This window comes from Pieris brassicae, chromosome 4 (genome assembly GCF_905147105.1).
Source record: "Pieris brassicae chromosome 4, ilPieBrab1.1, whole genome shotgun sequence".
Lineage (NCBI taxonomy): Eukaryota > Metazoa > Arthropoda > Insecta > Lepidoptera > Pieridae > Pieris > Pieris brassicae.
The window spans coordinates 18,254,703-18,260,578 of record NC_059668.1 but is presented as its reverse complement, the minus strand read 5'-3'; the positions used below and the strand labels follow the sequence as shown (position 1 = coordinate 18,260,578).

Here is a 5,876-nt window from a genome sequence, read left to right as displayed (position 1 = left end):
ATAGAGGACTCATTAGAAAAAACAAATCAAAATAATTAGGCAATAAAAGCGGCCGTGTTCTTATTGTGATATCATTTCTCGGATTGGCGTTTATGACCAATTTGATTGTTACAAATTTGTTTATGGTCCTTTTATTGTCTACGATTTTGTTTTATAATGAAAAGCGGAACGATTGAGCACTCTGATAGTAGATTGTTAAAATAGGTTGAATAAAAATAGCATATGTGACTGTTATAATTATGTAGTAAGAGGGGTGGGTGAGACCTGATTACGTAATCATTCTTTTATAACAAATAGTTGTGATATCAAATAATGGGAGACAAAGAGTAATTGGTTTGCGAATACTAAATTCGTTCGAAGAATTCAACCTTTATAATGTTTGTTAGAAGATTGATAATGCTTAATAATAATAATAATAATATTAATAAAGTCAGCATACTTTATTTATTATTTTCTTCATAAATTGAGAGATGTTTTACAACAAAATGATTTAAAAGTCCTATACCAAAGAAATTTAATGCGAAAGTTAAAATTCTAAAACTGCTGGAAAGATTAAGATTTTTTGGTAAGTATTGAGAGCCCTGGACAAGACTTGTGACGTAAGAGGAACGTAGAAAAAAGCATTTTTTTGCCAACAAAATTGCTTGAAACAAAACAATGTCCCGCCAGTTGGCATTAGAATTTATAATTTTGTTTATTGACAATGCGTTGCGTCGAGATCCAAATGCGCTGACTAGCGATATCTATCACGTTACTTGAACCGCATACCTAAATAGTACCTATAACCACAAACACTCAAATTATATTCAATTACACGGCCACTTAATAAATTTCCACGGAAAGGCTGAAATCGCATTTGTTAGGCCCCGACTCTATGAATTATGGGATATCAATGATTTGATACGGTATATTATGTTATTACATTTGCCATTAGGAAATTGGAGGCGCCACGACGGTCTATAATTAAATCATTATACGTATCACGATTGATTGAGTTGATTGGATTAGGCATTTCCAGGCTTAATGTAACTGGAATTGGTAGGTTGATTTCTACGGCACTGTTTGATAATAAAAAAAATATTGACAATGTATTGATACATGTAAATAAGATTTCTAGTTTCATTCACGTCACGTCCAGGACATTCCGACTTTTCGGTGACTGTTTTTTTTAAGACTCTCTCTGCAACCGGGCAGGAGTCGCATCTGATGTTAAGTGATACTCTCAATATATATAGCATGGACAGTCTCAATGCCAGAAGACTCACGTGGGCTTTGCCGATCTTTAAAGTATTCGTACGCTCTTGAAGGACCCCAAGCTTTATAGATTCGTAAACACTTCGCGAAGTGTATTACTATTTGTATTTAATAACATTTAATATTTCGAAGAGAAGTGAAATATATGTCATAAAAACGCCCAAACAATTTTTGTGGATTATTTAAACAGTTGCAAAGCTATCAGCCTAATACTTTAAATTCGAAGTATTTATACATTATTTTTATTATATAACATAAGATCCGTAAGTTAAATAACCACATCTCTCCACTATATGTCAACTTATGTATTAGGATGGTATGTAACCTAACGTAACACACAACGAGCATAAACTTAATTATACTTTGAAACATTCAGTAATTGTATAGCAGCTATTAGCTAGTAATACTCCTTTACAGACACCGCGTTCATTATGGCTATAAAAATACCCTGGGCCAGCTTATAGCTTAATCAATAAAGTCTTGGCAAAAACATAATGGTAATAGATACTTTGTTGCCGCTCTGCACGATTCTGTATGATATTATATGTATATTAATTATATTATAGAATATGAACTCACCATTTTAGGTCTAGTTTAGTTTAAAGTTGCTGATTTAGTCTCATGTCTTCTAATGATATTACGATTAAGGATTTAAGATTATTTACTTATTTGAGTAACCATACTAATACAATACAACATTACGCTTATTAATTAATTGTAAAGTACATCAGCAAGCAAGAAACAGAAGACTTATTAGATAAGAATAAAAAAAAAACAATTTTGTTAACAGATACACAACACCAAAAAGGAAACAAGATAAAACTGTAAATATTATTTAATAAATAACACAACAATACAATATTTATATTTTTATAATAATAATATCTCCAATACTTGATACTAAAAAAGATAATGTGAATGGAGGACAGCAAAAAGTTTAATAATAGATAATGTTCTGCTGGAAATTTATTGGTACTATACGTTTCATTACACGAACATACCGTGACATGCTTTTTTGGTTTTATTATAAATAAAACAATTTTATGTTTGTATATTGTATTTAAGGTCGCAGCTCATTACATACACAGTTCTGTAATAATTTATTATCCGAAATACACCTGTTCATTATCGCCATCACATCTCTTTCATTTTTCTTAAAGAGTAATCTTCAAAGTATGAATATTCAGGACTCGGCAGAAGTCCTTAATAAAACATCTCGTAGTATGAAGAGTCCTAAATATATCTAGCTATTTAATCGCCCTTTGCTTAATTAAAAAATGACTACCATAGTCATTTTCGATCCAAGTAGACAATAGCAACTAAAAAACAGTGCTTGAAAACCTGCGAAGAAAATATTTGAATTAAATCAGTATTTGTAAACGGTAATTGGAATGTAAGCAATAAAAATAATTGCATCCTAACCCTAACATGCAAACAGGCAATAAACTTAACAAAATAGCTTTGTGCAACTCGGCTAATCAGCTGAACAAATTAGATTTGCCTTTAGTGCCATTAAACGAAATTGTACACGGCTGCATTTCAAAGCTTGATAAAATGATGTGGTTTTTCATGCTTTCTGGGATGTTTTGATCATAAAATTTATTAATAATTGAAAATGTTTGGTGAAATAATTGTAAAAGCTTGTCCTCATTATGTGAAGGCCAAATTTTATAGAGAGCGCTATAAGCAGCTTGTGTCTCTAGCAACAGATGATACACCATGTTATACATATAAAAAAGTTAAAATAGGCAAAAAAAGCCAACATCACGCGGTGTTCCCAAGCGGTCACCCATCTAAGTACTGACCGCGCCCGAGGTTGCTTAACTTCGGTGATCGAACGAGAACCGGTGCATTCAACATGGTATGGACGTTGACAGTTGGTGATTCGAAATTTTATTTGATATTCTAAGTTATCTTGCTCTTGCTAAACTTGATGTATTTAGCATAATTGATTTGTTTAAATTAAGGATGTTAACCCTTCTAGTAAATATACTATAAGCCGTTTGTTTTTTTTTTCAAAACAACACTAGAGTTATACGGACAAATAATTTAATATTTATTAAGCCTAGATAGCGTTCATAAATAAGGCTATAAAAGTAAGATTACAAGTAATCACACAGTACTATCATTATGATTAATGTAATGTATAAGCGGATATGACTAATCGGCTATTCCAATAATAAGAAGGTAGATAAAAAATTATGAATCGAAATTATACCCAGCTTTAGGGCGGTTCGTACGTGACTGATATTCTTATTTTATCGCCTGTTTCGTCTACATTTAATTTACAATTTTTATTATACAACATCTATCACGACTTTGTTGATTCCCATAAGTTGAATTTGGGTTCGATTTCAAACAATAATTTGGGTTTGGAGGTACAAAAATAAAACTTCATAAAATTTTAAAAACCCAGAAATTAATACAATTATTGAATCGAAAGCTTTTTACTGCCTAAATATAAATTCATTATAGACAATAAATGCCAAACACTAAATAGTAAAAATATAACTTTTCTATTTATCCATCGCTACATTCCGTCGTTACAAACGTTCGTCGAGACATATCTCACGCCCCGTCAATTTAAAAAAATATTTTCCACGCGAAACGAGAAACGCATAAGAATTCCATAAAGTATGTTTCAATATTATCGGTAGTGCCTTTATTTTACGTGCAGCTATTTAGCGCTTAAACGCAAGTGCAAATTGGAAATCAAAACAACCATCCACAATCAAAACTAATCAAAAACTTATTGTGATCAATACGAATTGAATTATGAAAAAAACCCTTTGAGCGGGATTTTGACCCGTACGATAAGGCAATAAGAATTTCTTTTCTGAGCTCGCGCTTATTGTTGTTTCTATTCCTTTGGATTATATTAAATTATGAAGCCGTGAAAATTGTCTCGTAATGTGTTGGTGAGATTGCGTGGGACTGATACAACGTATCATTTGATGCTATTCGCTGGATCAGTAATCGACCAATCATTGAATTAACGTTGAATTTTATTGATTCTTGTTGCGATGTTTCTTCGTATGCGTTTGAATTGATGTTTAATTTGATAAAATTACTGGGAAAATCATCAAATGTGATGCAAATGTCCTTTTTCTATAATCAGCCGGGATAGAAGACAACTGGAAGGTACAAATTAAAGATGTCATAGAACATGTTACTCCACGTATACCATGTTATATTTATATGTATACAAGTATACTAAATTCCAATCGCGATAACGATTGTGATCAATTTCTAAGTATCGCGATTCCAAAATTACGAATCGGAGGAAAAGCACTTTTTAGGTTCGCTATCACTATTATAAGTTACAGAGTAGTCGCGCAAAACTGTATTACATGTTCTGACCGACAGTCCAATGTATGGTTACGACATGTATAACACCAAACAAGCTATGAGAATAAAAGTAACAGAGACGAACTTAAAGAAATAATGTTCAACAATAGGTTAAGAGATATGTTTCTGGAATTTGCTGTAAATATTACACAAAAAGTTGTTAAACGAAATAGGTAGTAATGCTTTATTATCGTTTTACAAATACCAAGTTTAGTTAAGTTGCATATATGTATATGAAAGTAATTTAATACCTCTGACGGCTACTTAGTCAGGGAATTAGCTAAAAATATATCATGATAAAAGATGACTGTATGCGGACCTAGCCAGCTTATTTTTAAATAATGTTTCATGTAATTTTCAAGCTCCAAAGACGGTGCATTAGCATCAGTTAAAACCACATTACGGACGTGTCACGCTCGCAGTAGTTGAATCTAAATTGTGAATATTTAAATGACTGTGGGTTCTGTTATACAATTGGCTAGAAAAAAATATTAGAGTCTCTCTAATTTAAATATATTGCATCAGATTAGGAATAATGATCAGACCAATAGACAAAGGTAATCAAAATGCTCGGTCCTTTAATTTTGTTACAAGCCTTTATAAAAAATACAAAAGTCGATTAATTCATTATTTATTTATTTACAGCATGGCCAAATTCTAACTAAAAATAACATAAGCACAAAATTGACAGAAAATCTTTTTCAAGTATATTTTTAAATCACAGTATATCACCCCCATACGCATCACATATAGGTCACTCTCCGATGAAGAGTCGAGAAACTCATTAAGCAGCGAGAGTAACCGGGAATTGGAAGCTTGTTGACGGTGGATAATATAAACACATTTTTACTTAATTTTTGGGCCAAAGCTAAAATTTATTCTGATAGTTTTAATTTAGGTCTATTATTTCTAAAAGGGCTAATTTTAAAACTATTACTAGTTGTACTAAACAGTGGTGCTACGATCTTCTATGTCTTAGCAACAGATTTCTGTTTCGTAATCATTTGTTTTTTTTAATAGGAAGGTAGTATCAGACTTCTGTGTCTGACGCGCGCCGTCATCTTTTTGGGTCTTAAGTATAACATTCCTCACGATGTCTTCACAAATTACAGGTTCACAGGTTAGGTAGGTTTGATACTTATGACATTACGTTATATCTGTTTCGCATGCTGAAGCAACTAGGCCAACACACTCAGTCGCTCCGCTGGGTCTGCAACCCAAAAAGTTTCTTGGTCTCCGAAATAGAACAAGGGGCGCTGGGCTCCTTGTTCTGT

The 5,876-nt window shown here is 32.2% G+C and overlaps 1 non-coding gene across 1 annotated transcript; it reads right to left on the bottom strand.

The window, feature by feature from the left end:
• Positions 1-3,010: 3,010 nt before the first annotated feature.
• LOC123709156 lies at positions 3,011-3,129 on the bottom strand. Its single transcript, XR_006753700.1, has one exon. It is a non-coding gene; the product is annotated as a 5S ribosomal RNA (ribosomal RNA).
• Between the last annotated feature and the right edge of the window lie 2,747 nt (positions 3,130-5,876).